The sequence below is a fragment of the Gallus gallus genome, chromosome 1 (genome assembly GCF_016699485.2).
Source record: "Gallus gallus isolate bGalGal1 chromosome 1, bGalGal1.mat.broiler.GRCg7b, whole genome shotgun sequence".
NCBI classification, from domain to species: Eukaryota; Metazoa; Chordata; class Aves; order Galliformes; family Phasianidae; genus Gallus; species Gallus gallus.
The window spans coordinates 118,317,419-118,332,604 of record NC_052532.1 but is presented as its reverse complement, the minus strand read 5'-3'; the positions used below and the strand labels follow the sequence as shown (position 1 = coordinate 118,332,604).

Genomic DNA, 15,186 nt, shown 5'->3' with positions numbered 1-15,186 from the left:
AGTGGTTCAGGCCGTGACTAACAGTTACCATGCAGCGCGCGATGCTTTATGGGGTCTGTTCTTTGAAGAAGTAATTATAAGGCACTGAGAAAGGCGTCAAGGCTTGAAAGCGCAGTCAGGCTTAGATCCGGCCAAAAAAAATAAATGAGGACACCATTTTATTTTGTTGCATTATGTGCAACTTCCGTGCAGCCCTGATGTTTGACCTCCCCTACAGGAGTGTGCAGTGGCTCCAGTTAAACACGAGCACTGCTCCAGGCCCGCCGCTGACTGCAGGCGTGGCGTCAGGCGCTGTTACTTCAGGATGATGTAAGGAGGCGGTGTGACGCAACAGAGCCCTGCAGTACCGCACGGAGGCCTCTTGTGCAACGGCACAGAGCTGCAGCGCCGCGTCAGTAACTCTTTCTCAGAGTTCCACGTGTCCGTGGGCAGTGCCGAGCGCAGGCACGGCTCACACCGCGCTCCGAAGAAGCGTGAATTCCTCAGTAACGTCTCTGCCGGTTTTGTTCCGCTACATACAAAACCCAAAAGCATCTGAAAGGCATCTCGCTGCCTGGCCGGGGCTGGGCACCTGCAGGCCTCCCAGCGGCTGCCCTCCCTTTCTCACAGCCGTTTCCAGGTACCGCGCCAAGCTCAGCCTCCAGAGCCCGTCCCTTCCCGGCCGTACGATGGCGCCTGTGCCTGCCCGATGACGGCCGGCCGCGGTGGGCGCCCGTCCTGCGTCAGCTCTGCCGTTGCCACCGTCATCGCCACGGCTGCTCGGCGCAGTGCCTGATGCCTCCGGCACCGCAGTGCGGGAGCTTTTCGGCTGCAACAGTCAAACGTGTCTATAAGTGGCACAGACACGTAAGTTGTCCTCTCTTACCTTGAAAGGATAAAAAATGACAACCTGAAAAAAAGCACAAAAAGAAAAAAAGAAAAAAAAATCAACAAAGGCCACGAATTTAAGTCTCGTGTTTCCTAATCATAAGGATAACAAATACCACCATAAAAAAAGCATGGGGTTGGCCAGAAGGCAGCTGTTGGCCATTCAAGCTCCCGCCCATGGTAGGAGCAAGGCCCGCTGGGCAGCTCTACATGCCTTTCTCCCACTGGCAGCTGAGGGTCCATTTGACGTGAGGCTGATCCGAAGGGATTTTGGAGCACTCAGATGAGTCAGGGCACAGCTCTCCTTCACTGCCTCTCGGCCAGCATTGGTAAAGAAATCAGACGTGTGAGACAGAGGTTGTTCTAATCAGAAAGATAGCCCCAGCCTTCTCCCCTGCCAACACTGCAGTTAGTTACTGCTTCGGCTTATTTACAATATGATAGAAGGGCCTGAAAAGCTTTTCCTTCTTCAAATGTGCCTTCAGGTTTTCCCTCGGGTTGTATGATTTATTTTTGTTCCTGTATGGCTTAATCATCTGTTATTCATCTCAAAATGTTTCATTTACTCCAAGTACTCCCCATTCGGAATTGAACATCCCAGCTTCGGGAAGGTTTCACTCCAGGACTTTTTAGAAATCATTATTTGGTATGACTGGCACTGCATATACAGAAGTAGAATGTTTTTTCTTTTCTACTTTTCCCTGCTTGCAGTGAAAATGTCACCGATTACAAAGCTTAGCAAAAAGCATTTCCCATTTACTCCCGCAGTAGTAATTGTGTATGACTCAGTTCTTTATAAATCTAAAATGGAGTCACACTTTTCACCAACAGAGGTATGAGATCATAATTATTCCTTCCACAACACTTGCAGGTATTCCCATATTCCCACATGGCTTTGGCCTCTCGTCTGCCTATCTGATAACACGTGTGTTAACGCGCTGCGCCAGCAGCACCAGTGTGTCCCAGCACAGCGAGTGTGTGCCCACCTCAGGCACATGGAGTGTCCTACTAGTACTGTGGGACTATTAGGCGCTCAAAGATAAGACTGTCTTTTGTTTCAGAGCTTTAATCTTAAATTACTTCTATTTTCCTGAAGGAGGCACAATCCTTTCTTCATGTTACTTAGTTCACGCTATTGCTATTCCAGCAATGTGTGTCTTTGTGCTGGAAATTTACTTTATCCCATTACACAGCCACACCTGCCTTGTAAAGGACTTTCAACTTTTTGTCAAGGTGTCTGTGCAGACACTAATAGCACTGACAAGTGCACTCTCCATCCTTACCAGTGCAATTTGACGAGCTGATGGACCTGACGAGTTCCTGTGCACACTATTACAGAGCACAAACCCCCCACCAATGTAAGGAACCCACAGACTCTGCATTCCAACTCAAGTGAGGATGAAGAAATAAGGGACTCCATAAGAGAGACCTTTACTTCCAGAAGCTGTGCTTTGCTTTTACTTTTGTTCCATTCTCAAGTCCCATAGGTCTAATCGTACATGAAAGTGTCACGTCACAACTTGTATTTTCATGTAAGTTTAGGAAAGGAATTGCTCATGCCTGTACTGGAGGAACCCACTTTTCATGTCTATATGGTATCTGAGACCTGAGGGTTTCCAAGAGCTGTCATGTCTCATACACATGTAGCCGCAAGAATTTTGCTTGACACAAAGTTCATTTTTGGGTTCTGGAACAACAAATACATAACAAAAATAAGTTTATACTATACTACATTTCAAGTCCTACTGAAAACAGAGTTTGCTGCTCAACTTAATGATTTGTTTTGTAATGCCCCGCTGTCTTGCTTAACTATTTATTAGAGAAGGGAGGGGCTGGCACAGTCCTATTTCAAAACACAATGCTTGTGTAGTCACCGAGGCAGATAGCCCTCAGGGCCATGTGCAACTTCTTTAGCCAAGAAGAGAATAAAAATACCTTTTAACTGTTTGGGTCTTCCCTAGACCTTCTTTTTCAGGATCTCTCAGGCTGTCCTCCAGAAACATTAGGTTGAATTACCAGTCCTTTCACCTTCATCGCATGTACCAACAGCTCACAAAGAGGTCTGTTTGATCCTTGGAGAAATAAGACAAATGAAATGTGAGCCTACAGAATCATAAGGTAAGCCTTGGACTGTTTTTTCTTTAGTTTTTCCCTAAAACAACGAGAATTTAAACCAAGAAGATGTTATTTGAAGCTGTAGAATAAATGATTAACCTCCCTGCCCCATTAGAAATTCCTTTAAGCTTGCGCAGCGCTTAATTATGAAATTAATGTGGAAATCCTGCCTTTAAGAACTAAATGCCAAGAAGTCTACTGGGTATTGGTAAACCAAGAAATGTCAATGCTTTTCATGTATTCTCCAGAGGACAGCAGGGACCCCTGCTCCACACGAGGACCACTGTGCTGTTTGAGATTAAGACCTCTTTTCAGAACATTTTTCTTTCTATAAATTTGATTTTCTTCATTATTATCATTGTTTTTTAACAAGGGGGGAAAAAAATCTGCAGTTTTGATCTCAGGCAGCTGTAAAAACTGTGTCTGGAGCCTTTCCAAAAAAGATCAGTTTGAGGCCAACACCCCTAATGGAAAATTTCAGGCTTGTGAAAGCTGGCAAAGTTCTTTGAGCATCTGAAAACTTGTATCATGCAAAATGTCACACAGCTTCAAAGTAAGGGACGCTGTGCTGCCTGCCTCCAATGATTTAACTACAGAGATTACCTGAGATATACAACAGTGCAGATCTCATTGGCCTTCCAACATTTTCACCAGTTTAAACATATTAGGTCAGCTTAAGCCCATTGCCTTTGCATAACACTACCATGAGAAAGAATGCAGATGTACAGATGCTCTCCTGACACTTCTCTACAGCCACCTTGCAGTCTTGCAGTACACAGCACAAGTAGACCCAACACAGGCCCTTTACATTCCTCTCCTTGTTCCAAACGCACCTCATGCTTCTGCTGGGGGCTTCTTTATGTCAGACACTGTTCTCTGAGATGCATGAAAACACATGAGTAAAAGTCAGTCGTCAGATCGAACACATTTTTTGTTACTCTTCTTTGTAAATAGGAACAACTAGAGGCTCTGTCCAAAACTGAGTCCGTTCTTCAGATATCAAGCTACACTGACAAATACAATGCTTATGTCCCATTTTATTGTTCAGCACGTGTACTTCCTACTCCTTTGCCATTCGATATCACATCCTTACCGTGAAAAACTGCCTCCAAATGAAAAAAGTTGTAATATTTTCATAGGGTTTTCCTTTATACCTTATTTTTCATCATTTTACAGACCTCAGCAAGGTCTACAGCAGGACTAGGAAAAATTACATGGCCGAGCATTGAACAGTCTGCTCCGGAAACTGCTGGAGTCCCCCTCTCTGGAGGTATTAAAGAGAAATATCAAGATGGCACAAAGGGACATGGTCTGGTGAGAGAACTTGTTAGATCAGGCTAATGGTTGGACTTCGAATCATCTTAGAAGGTCTTTTCCAAACTCTGTGATTCCACGGTTCTATGAAAGTGTGCTTTGAAAGACTGCTGAATATATGAAAATTTGCTCCTCTGAAAGAGTGGTTGAGCATTGGAACAGGCTGCCCACAGAGGTGGTGGGGTCACTGCCCCTGGAGGTGTTCAAGAAATGTGAAGATGTGGCACTCAGGGACATGGTTTAGTGGGCAATATTGGTGGTAGGTGGACAGTTGGACTGGATGATCTTAGAGGTCTTTTCCAACCTTAATTAGTCTATGATTCTATGACTGTATAAGCAGTTTTAGTGGCAATTACTTCAAAAGAATTTAGTGTACTAATAGACAATTCTTCAAGTCAATCTTTTTTTCATTTCTTCATTCACTTCAACTAGCTTTCCCATCAAAGGAAAATATTTCTCTCTTATCCCTTCATTCATTTTCCTTAGTACCTAAGCCTTTGGCTCCCAAGCATTTCAGCTCCCTGTACACGTGGGCAGCACACTGAACATCTCCAACTCATCTGTCTAAATTTGTCCTAAATTTGGACACAGATACACATGGTCAAATTCAATCACACTGCTGAAAAAAACAGGAGAGCATTTCTGGTCCTAGAGGTAATTATTAGGCTACATCATGGGGCGGCTCAGTATGCCTGAGCTCATTTGGCACTTACGTCTCCAAGCTCCATGGGCTGAAGTGAGTCAGTAGCTTGGTGCCGCGGATATTGGAATGGGCTGTAATATGCCTGTCTCAGTGGGCCAGCCATTTATTCTGACAAACATCAAGCCAGATGCTACCTGAACCCCAGGCTTTCTGAAAGCCTGGGCACTTCTCCAACCCAGGTTGTGCCTTCTAAGCCTTGTATCCCATGAGGAAACAAACCCAAGAGGACTGCTGCTAGGTGCTAGGAAGTCAGAGGAGAGAGCAGGTGACAGTCACAGAGCAATGTGCTGATTTTATCCTCTATTCAGTGAGGCAAATAACTAGCAGAGCCACCTGAAGAACAAGGAAAACACTGCCTGTGAAGAGCGTGTGACCATTTTGGTGCCAAAAGAATACCGACAAGAGCTGTGATTTGGAAGAACGTTGCAAGGTTTTAAAGCATTTGCCCTTTGATACCTGTGGATCACACAATACATAGTGAGACCTGAGCAGCTCTATAGGCTTGCAATTCCCTATCTGCAAGACAGATAAATGGTATTCATCTCTCATTCCTCCATGCAACAGGAATTCCAAGCCCTGGCTCTTCTTAATATTCCTTCGTACCTTGGAGCATCGTGTATTCTTTGTCTCATTGTGTCTGTCCCACGCTGTGATTTCTCTGAATTTGATGATGTTGGTTTCTTGGGCATAAAATGACTCATGACTTCATACTACAGATAAGACATCTTGTGACTTCCAGATGACTTCAACTTTTGCTGTAGGCAGTTCCAAGGGACTTTGCTTCATACATTCAGACTTGTGCATGGCCATATGCATTTATCACAGCACACAGCAATTACTGGCACTGCTCGTTTAGGTGCCAGCAACTGCCCTCTTGCTCCAAGTGAAAGAGTTAAAGACTCAGTTTTGGGCATGGTGGCTGGGATTAAATCACCTCTGACGCACTTCCTTCTGTGGGTGACAGCCAGTTCCTCACTGTGTTTCCAGGTCCTGCACGGAAACCCCTGGGACGGTGATGATGGTCTGGTGATGGCACACTGCTGGCAACATTCTCTTGTGGTGAACACAGAAAGACCCCTTCCTAAAGCAGACAGCAAAGAAAACCAGCAGTATCATCTCAGTCTGCTCAGCCTGCTGATTAAAGGACTGGGAATATGGAAAGAGGGAAAACGGGTGCTGCTGGCTGCATGCAAACACCAGAGTGCTACAGCACTCTACCTGGAACTCTCTGCAGGTTTGCTTTCAGCTGGGACAGTTATTTATTTTTTTTCATAGTGTCTAATACCATGCTATGTTTTGGCTTTGGGAGAAAACAATGTTACTACCACATGTTTTTGTTCTTGCTGAGCAGTGTTGTACAGAACCAATGATGTTTCAACTTCTGGTACTGCGCTGTCAGTGACGGGGGCTTCAGGGCACAGCAGACAGACCATGACAGCTGACCTGAACTGGCCAAAGGGATACTTCATGCAGTATAGCATCACGTGAAAATACTGTAAAACTGAGGGAAGTTGGCTGGATGGGTAACCACTGCTTGGAGACTGACTGGGCACCAGCTGGTGGGTGATGAGCAATTGCATTGTAAATCACTTGTCTGGTAAATGCATATTATTACCATTACTATTAATATTTTCCTGGACAATCCTTTAGAAATTTTGAACAACCTTATGCAGACTACAAAAATTACAGTATCTCACTGTCTGCCAAACAGCAATAACTACCTACAGGGCAAGTCCTGACACAGCAGAAGGAATGATTTGAAACTATTCCTAAATAGAAAACATCTGAACACTAAAAATACGACTCTATATATTCTTATAGATACCTGTAGTTCTTTCCAATTCTGAAATTACAAGGTCATCTGACTTTAAATCTCATTTAAGCCATTAAATCTCACTCACTCATAAATCAAATGTCTTGGATTCAATCAAAAATACGAGAAACTCATCCTATCTTGAGCTGAAGAAGCGAAGGGGGAGGGAACCCACTCTGTCCCCTGTGTTTTGTCATGGTTGATCATATTTTATTGTTTAGAAAGTAAACTCTGATTTTTAAACTGAATCCACTGTTTGAACATCCAGCTACCAGTTTTGGCTACATCTTCATGTATTTTTCAACATAGTAATCACCATTAGCTGATTTGTGTGGATGAGCTGATTGACACACTCTTCATTCTGTGGGGCAACAGCTCTGCATGGCTGTCCAGAATGTGGCTTATCTTTCACATCAATGTCACCGCTGCTGAAATGCACCACCCACTGCCTCACTGTGCTCACATCCATTGGTTGGTCTCCACAAATATTCAGCAAGCATTGATGAATGTCAGTAGGAGCCATTTTTTCTGCATGGAGGAATTCAACTCCACACCATTACTTCACATGCACTTTGATTTGTCAGATGGCCCCTCTGCTGCCACCTGTCACGTGGCAACAAAATGTAACGGGATATTGGTGGGAAGGTTCAGCCTCTACTGTCACACCACCAACATTCACCTTGGATGTCATGGGCCAATATAATAAAGTAGAAGGTGTTACTTTTGGAGCAGTCATCATATAAATACTTTCATATTTGGACACGTTAAGACATAACTTATTTAAATTGTTCGATTTCCAGACTAATCCAGCCTATGTGATTGTTCTGCATTATTGTACTTCTTCTCATTACTCACCCAGCCCACCACCACTGTTAAAATGACAATATTTTTAGATGGAGGTGTTGAGCCAGATACCGTAACTAAGCCTTGACCTCTATGAACAATCCAGCTTTGGTTATTTCTTCAGATCCATTAGCCCATCAGCTTTTAAACCATTAAATATGCTGCACTGACGCTAAGTGAGACTAAGTGAGTAGTATGAAGCACTCTACCAAAGTTCACTCTACACAGTTTTGTTCTCAAGCTTCTTACCTACGCAAGTGATGAAGATATACTTGTCAAGATCTTTTGTCCCTAAGCCATACTTACTGGTGTTAGTTATAGTCTTATCCTTTTATTCCTTATCAAAGAAATCTTGTGTTTTCTTATCCATTATTTTAATGAGGACTGACTTTAACACGATGGGCTGCTTTACTAGTACCTGACTCATCTTGCTTAGCCAAATGGGAACTGGTCCTGACACTGCTCTTTCTGAAACGTTTTGAGATGTACATTTATTACACTAAATGGACCATCTATCTCCTCCAGTGACAGAGGCAGGCAGGAGTGTATTTTTAAGAAGGTACCACTCTACACTTGCCTAGTGAAAAGTACAAGTGTAGGGCATTTTCTACTTGTCACTGTCCAGAAATACCTTATGAGGTCTAACAGACCTTTGATCTGGCAGCCTTTTCTTTATTATGATTACTTATAAGACTCCAGGGTTATCTGGAACTGCTGATCGAATAATATACATAGAATGATTTCTCATCCCTCATACTTCATTTTTAGACACCCTTTTACAAGGAATCCTTTTCAGTATAACTATCCCAAATACACTGTGCATGAAAAATGCTCCTAGTACAGTTGTAGCTTATACTGTAAACAACCACTTTGGTTATTAAGATTTATGCCATACTTCTTCCTAAGTAAAATAATTCTAATAATGGAATTAGCCTTGCTGACAAACCTATCCCAGCAAAAGTTCACAATTTAAAACCTGCCCAGTGCTTGTGCACTGAAAACAGCTTTATTTAATCTCCATGAACCACAAACACATCTAGCTATTGCTCCTACTTTGAAAATGAGAACACTTAACTCCAGCACCCCTCTTTCATCTGCTGATGGAAATACACCTTTGCTTAAACCTGCTGTTCCTAATGTACTACAAAGCTCTTTGTCCTCTACTTTCCGTGTCAAGAGCAGTTTCAGTAGCCATAGCAAGCAGTAAAAAAACAAGAACACAAACACTCAGAGGTCTAGGGTTTTGAAGTCCACATTTGTTCAAAAGAGATGTAGTCTTTGCTATGTACCGTGGGTTGCTTAGGTGAATAGCAGAGATGTCACTAATAGAAGTATTTCATTCTTCCTGTGTATCACTAATGATTTAGCAGAGTACTCTGGTTTTCACACATACAAGTTTTTATATTTAACTACATCAAACTTCTGACTGTTACGTAGTTAGTTTCAAAAGTACATCGCACTCAGCTAACGTGAAAAGATATATTTCTCCAATTATTTCTTTCAGTAAGTTAGCAGCTACTAGTTACGAAGTAAACCTTTCTACCACCACTATAAGCAACTTTCTTTATTTTCCTTATTTACTTATTTTTAATTAAACAATTTCAGGTTAAGTATTGAGACAAGAACAATATTAATAACCAAAACAGAAAAGAAAAGAGTTTAGACCCTTGGATAAGAATATTTCCTCTCCACTAAAAGGTTTCAAATATAAATGGGAAGACACAAAAATTTATTTGTACAAGGGCTGCTCTGAAAGTAACACCTCCCATTTTATTACGTTGGTCCATGATGTCAGAGGTGGATGTTGGTCATGTGGTATTAGAGGCTGAACCTTCCCACCAATATTATATTACATTTTGTTGTCATACAATAGGTGGCAGCAGAAGGGCAGTCAGTCAAAACAGCGCCTGACATGGAAGCGCATATGAAAGAAAAGCGTAAACAATTGCACCCATTGATATTCATTGATGCTTGATGAATATTTACGGATACCAAAAGGTATGTCAACACAGTGAGGTGGTGGCTGGTGCATTTCAGCACTGGTGACAGCAACAGTGTGTCACCTCCACTGCTGCAGATTTTTACAGCTGCAGCATGCAGGTTCTTCTTGCTGGTAAAAATGCATAGCTCATGCAGGTGACTATATTAAAAACAGTGTTTTGTAGTTGAGAATTTGGTCTATCAAATGGTGGCACTGTGCTCCTTATATGTGTGGTACTTACCATGGAAGCAAATAGGAGGCATTACCTTTGGAGCAACCTCCATAGAACCGCTATGAAAGTATATTAGCAGAAGACCACTCCGTGAGAAACTAGAAGAACCCCCCCACTTCCCTTCCTAACCCAGCCTTTAATTTTTTCCCCCTTACTGTGGCTGCATAGGAAAACCTTGAATATGTCAACAGGCTCAGAATATTTTTTGTACTTGGCAGCTGATTTAACCCAAAATTGATGACTCATCACCAGTCGATGGGTTTGTCCACCATGAAAGGAAACATCATAATCTCACTGGCTGATAAAACAACTCAGTACGGCTGTAGATAAAAAAGCAAACAGATCTTACATAAAGGCCTACAAAGCAGCCAACAGAAAGTTGACTACCCCAAACATAGTGTCTCATTTCTGTAACTTAGAGCAGTTAACAATGGTAGAGCTAGAGCTTCAGAAATTGGGTAGTGTTACTTGGACATCTGTATTTGTTAAGCATGTTGTTGATAACCAGGAAATAAGGCACAAGATAGACAGGAAGGAACTGAGACTGAAAATGGCTTTTTACTCATTTTTAGAATTTGTCTGCACACAAATTGTCAGTGACGTGGATGCAAGCATTAACAGCTGTAGCAATGCCCAGCCACACCAGTTTTTCATGACATATAGAGCTGGTAATATGCACATTTACTCTTTTTGAGAAAACTAAGATGGAACCTGAGCAAAACAGCGTAATGAACAATGTATTAATGAAGTCTCCAAGTAAGAAATTACTACTACATAGCTTTGGAATTAACCCAGTGACAACTGAGTTTGAGTAGAATTCAAAAGGATATTTCAGCAAAAGCCACAAGCTCAGTTGGTGAGAGCAAAGTCACATATAGCAAGGTTACCTACTGCTGAGTGACAGACACTAAAACAAGTTTTAGGGAAAACTAAAGACACACTGGACCACAGGTAAAATGAGAATCAAAAGGTAAGGGCTCTGTTTGTAGGCTCTGAAACAACTGAGCTACAAACTAACATAGAAGCTATCCTCTGTCTCTGTATTAAAACTAACCCAATCTCACCTCTAACTGAAGTCTGAAATCCTATTGTTTATGATGTATTTTTTACCATTTGTCTACTGCACTCCAAAAAGTGCAAGTTACATAAACATCTGTGCAAATACATCACTGTATGTTTTTATAATGTGGTGCAAACACTCTTATTTTATCTACAGTTTTCAAGCATGTTCCTGCTCTTGGACTCCCTCATTACATGTGAGAGAAGAAATGGCTGTGAGTATCAGTTGTGAAAACGGCTTCCTTTCTGGCAGCTCAAGAAATGGGAGTTCCCCCATTCCTGATCATGCCGGGCTTACAGGCTGGCATGAGAAACATTAGTAGCTGGGGATAACATTTAGGTGATGAATAGATGAGGACAAATAGTCTCTCCTTAATGACCCAAAAGCTGCTGTTACCTGACTCTTGAGCAGCAAGGAAAAAGAAGATAGAGGTGGAATGGTTATATGCTGACAGGATGAATAACCAAGAATGACCAGAAAAAAAAGTTAATATTCATATGTTCACAAGACATCTGGCGATATGCCTCCCAGTGACATCATAGCTTTTTTGACATCTCTCCTTCCAATGACCTAACGTTTGGATATGCTGAATATTTGAGGGTAACTTGCCACATATTCTGGACTTCCATTCCTCAGCTGAATGACTAATTTGTATGTGCTCAGAACTAAACAGTTTGTGGGATGCCCTGCTGTTCATTATAATTTTCTATGCACTTTGAATTTGTTGGGGAAAAAAAAAAAAGGCTTCAAAAGCATAGAGGCATGAAAATGGAAGGAACCTCTGAAGAACATCTGGTCCAATTCCTGCTCAGAGCAGGGTCTCAAGCTACAGCAGGTTGCTTGAGGCTTTGTGCAGTTCTGTTCTGAGCATCCCCAAAGATGAGCGAATTCACCAGTTTGATCAACTTCAAGGTATTTTTTTCCTTCTTATATCTCAATTTGTGCCACCACCTCTCACTCTGACACTGAACACCCAATGAGTAACATTGGCAATGTTGTCTTCACTCCCCTCATGAGGTATTTAAGGTAAAATCCTCCTGAGCCACCTTTTCTTCAGCCTGAACAGTTCCAGCTCTTTCAGTCTCTCCTCATATATCAAATGCTCCAGTACCTTAACCATTCTAGTGGCCTATCTTCTATGAAATACTGTATAATAAAGGCCATTAGAGGCAAGCCCCAGCCACAAAACTTACCAATGCACATGTGATAAACAATAAATACTTTGACCTTTTAAAAAAATGCTTATATGAGATCTCACTTGCTGTTGATTATGAATCAGTGAACATCTTTCTCTGCTCTTGCCTCCTCGGCCTCTTTCATCCTAACAAGAATATTAATTTATTTTACATTTATATCACACTTATGGTGAAAACTAACAATTCTTTTTAAGGTAATTATTTTAGAAACCTGTCCTGCAATACAAGGTTGCACTGATTCTATAAAAGTTTAACTAAAACTCTGGTGAAGTAAATAGATTTGTTTTTGAAGCGTAATGACTTCTCCTCTGTTCACAGTACCATGGTCAGGGTACACATTTGCCATGTAAGAATTTCACAAGCAATCCCAAATTACTTTTAAAGCCTGTGTGTTAGGACAGGAAAGACTACAGCACAAGGGTACAGCTGAGTCAGTGCTGAGCCCAAAGCATAGACATGCCCAACATAAACATTGTGTGTGTGCTGCTCACAGCCAGATAAGTCACGCATGCATCAGTTGATAAGCGTGACAGTCAGTTTACTTCCAGTTTACTTCAATGGTGAGAATAGCACAAGAAGCAGTCTCCTCAAGCCCTGATCACATAATTACATGAATTTACCTCCTTGTTGCCATAGGGCTGCTTGTGGTGTGTAATTTCTAATAGCTGGAACACTCTAGGCTGCATCTCTCATGGATCAACAGTGACTGTTTTCTTGAAAAACAAAAGAAAATCTGATTAACTTTTAGGACAAGGAGCAGAAAACACTGCCAGCCAAGCACATCGCTTTTGACAGAACATTCCTCCAAACGTTCTGCAGTCTATGAAAGGAGACCCTTTCCCCACTTTCTTTTTCCCCCATTTCTGTCTCCTTGCATGAGCAGCACTGGGCCAAGGCACCACAGCTGCCTTTTACAAAAGTGCCAGTAGCCCTGGGGGTAGCACCGTTCCCAATTCGTGTGGGAGCCACTTTCCCCACCAAAATCTGGGGCCCCTCTGCTTAACTGTTGTTATTACTGTTAGTAATACTTGCAGGGTGCAGCCATACCCGCTGACACAAGACCACCCGAAGCCCGAGGCCCCCTAACACCCATCGCTCCATCTCCGCGCCCCAAAATCCCCCCATATCCGCACCCCGGGACGCCTCGGCCAGGCCGGCGGCAGAGCGGGGCCCGCCGGGCCGCACCACAACAAGGCCGGGCCGGGCCACGGGCCTGCACCGCGGGATAGCGGCCTTAGGGCGGGGGAGGCTCCAGTATGGAGGGGCCGGGTCGGGTGGGGGTCCCCGGGACCGCCGCTCCGCTCCGGGGACGCACGCAGAGCCCCGAGCGGCGCTTGGCGGCCGAGCAGCGGCGGAGGCGGCGGCAGGAGGAGCCGCGGGGAGCCGAGCGCCGCCGCGCCGCGCCGCGCCTCCCCCTCCCGTCGCCGCCGCCGCCGCCACCACCACCGCCGCCACCCTTTCCCGCGCCGCGTCCGGCACAGGCCCCGGCCCCAGCGGGCGGCTGGCCCGAGGCGGCGGGCAGCGGCGGCGGCGCGCTCCCTTCCGCCTTTTCCTGGGTCTCTCTCGGGCAGTGACGTGACGTGCTGACGGCGGGCCCGGCCCGGGGAGCTTGGCCGCTTCCACTCAGCTCCGAGCTCGGCCCCTCCCTCCCCTCCCGCCCGCCCGCCCCGCCGCAGCCGCCGCCGCGCTCGGCCCAGTCGCGCTGAGAGAGGCCGCGCCGAGCCGAGCGCCGCCGCCCGCCACCCGCACGGTAAGCAGCCCGGGAGCGGGCCCCGCCGCCCGGCCCGGCCCGGGCCTTCCCCTGCCCGCAGCAGGCCGCGGCGCAGGCCCCGAGGAGGCCGCAGGTAGGCCGCGCCAGGGCTTCGGCACCAGAGCGGGCCGCAGGGCTCGGGCCGGCGTTTTCCGCGCGCCCGGGGCGGCCCTGGACGGCGGGGACGGCGGCGGGAGGGGGGCGGGAGCGGAGGGGAGAGGTTGCGGGTCCTGGGGGAGGCGGGCGAGGTCGGTGCCAGGCCCCGGGCCCGGCCAAAGGGGGTTCGGAGAGTGTGTGGAGGAGGAGACAAAATGGCGGCGCGCGGGGGGGGGAGGCGGAGGGCGCCGGGCGCCATCTTGAATTAATCGCTCGCCATAGCCTGTGCCTAAGCGCAGCCCGGCCGGGCCGGAGGGGGGAGCCCCTGGCCCCGCTCTGCGCGGCGCCGGGCCGCAGGCTCCGCAGAGGGACAGCCTGCCCACCCCGCCGCTCCCCCGCCTCTCCCTCCTCCCCGCCTGGCAGCCGGCGAGTCGCGGGGGAGCTCGGCGCTTTCCGGCCCGCGGTAGCTTCCTGCGCTGCAGCGCCGGGGCTGCTAGCCTGTCTCCCGCCTGCCCGCGGCCTGGGCCGGGCGGGTTTTTACGCAGCCGGCGCGGCGGTGGGAGGTTTGCCCTCAGCGTCCTGCCCCGCCGCCAGCGAGGACCCAGGTGAGGAGGCGCAGTGTTCCCGGCCCTCTGGGCCCCCCTCGGTTGTGGCCTCTTCTCCTCCAAGCTGACCGACCCCTCTGCTGCAGAGGTCTCCAGCACAGTGGAAAGTAGTTTCTGAGGGGCGCCCAGGACTGGTTATATCCTTAACGTAGGTTTTGTTGAGCGTTAGCTTAGGTGTCGCCTGGTGCTCAACACCTCTGCCAAATCTGCAGAAGGCCTCTTTTGTAACCAGTTCCTGCAAATACTCACACCCCTGAACTACAACAAAGAGAAAAAGACTTGTTTTTTGTTTTGTTCTTTTTTTTTTTTACCGTACCACAATGAAAACAGCAGTGCTGATTCTCCTGCCAAAACTGAGGGAGATGCATAAAGAAATAAACAGCGAAATGATTACACTGTCACCTTTGTAACATTGTTTTTATTCCATTTATTCACCTAATAATGGTGGGGGTTACATCCAAGATAAGGACTAGGTGGTGCAGGAGTCTCATTTTTAACCTTTCGTGTGTGTGGTTGAGAGCATGTGTGCACATGGCATTCTCCGTAAATGGGTCACGTAGAGAGAGTTATGACACTGCAGCAGTGGCGTAGGCTGAACCCGTGGTGGTCTC

The 15,186-nt window shown here is 45.8% G+C and overlaps 1 protein-coding gene and 1 long non-coding RNA gene across 8 annotated transcripts in view; one reads left to right on the top strand and one right to left on the bottom strand.

Annotated features, from left to right (window-relative positions):
• Window positions 1-141: 141 nt before the first annotated feature.
• Window positions 142-13,879, bottom strand: LOC107049214. 2 transcript variants are annotated; one of them, XR_005849253.2, is made up of 4 exons: window positions 12,745-13,879; window positions 2,803-2,939; window positions 2,447-2,554; window positions 142-889 (listed from the first exon to the last, which is right to left on the bottom strand). It is a non-coding gene; the product is annotated as an uncharacterized LOC107049214 (long non-coding RNA). The 2 variants fall into 2 exon arrangements; XR_001461702.4 differs by lacking the exon at window positions 2,447-2,554.
• ZFX (zinc finger protein X-linked) overlaps window positions 13,824-15,186 on the top strand; it is a 22,622-nt gene continuing 21,259 nt past the window's right edge. For 3 of the 6 annotated variants that reach the window (XM_015272512.4, XM_015272507.4, XM_015272494.4), the window contains exon 1: window positions 13,824-13,874. The gene's annotated coding sequence lies outside the window, so the exon portion shown is untranslated. Of the gene's footprint in view, window positions 13,969-14,177; window positions 14,576-15,186 lie in introns of those variants that run through there. The other 3 variants (XM_046912337.1, XM_015272500.4, XM_040669937.2) reach the window with 2 other exon arrangements.